This window comes from Penaeus monodon, chromosome 15 (genome assembly GCF_015228065.2).
Source record: "Penaeus monodon isolate SGIC_2016 chromosome 15, NSTDA_Pmon_1, whole genome shotgun sequence".
Classification (NCBI taxonomy): Eukaryota; Metazoa; Arthropoda; class Malacostraca; order Decapoda; family Penaeidae; genus Penaeus; species Penaeus monodon.
This window is the reverse complement of record NC_051400.1, coordinates 7458727-7458967: the sequence shown is the minus strand read 5'-3', so window position 1 is coordinate 7458967 and position 241 is coordinate 7458727. Positions and strand designations below refer to the sequence as shown.

The window sequence follows — 241 nt, the reverse complement described above, 5'->3', positions numbered from 1 at the left end:
CTAGGGATGAATAAAGGAAATTTGAAAAAAAAAATCTTATACAAGTATTTAGAATTCACTCTATTTTGACCATCGCTTCCTCTATATACTTATACTGTAGTAAAATACACATCAAATTAATCTATGATATCTTTAATCAAATGCCCCCTTTCATCTCCCTTCCCCTATTTGAAAGATATTCAAAGTTTAGTCGTTATTATTTTCAATATCATCATTCACAAAATTGCAATCACTTGCAGTT

The 241-nt window shown here is 28.6% G+C and overlaps 1 protein-coding gene across 1 annotated transcript in view; it reads right to left on the bottom strand.

Annotated features, from left to right (window-relative positions):
• Window positions 1–241, bottom strand: part of LOC119581721 (neurogenic locus notch homolog protein 1-like) — a gene marked incomplete in the record, with an annotated part of 24689 nt that overhangs the window by 589 nt on the left and 23859 nt on the right.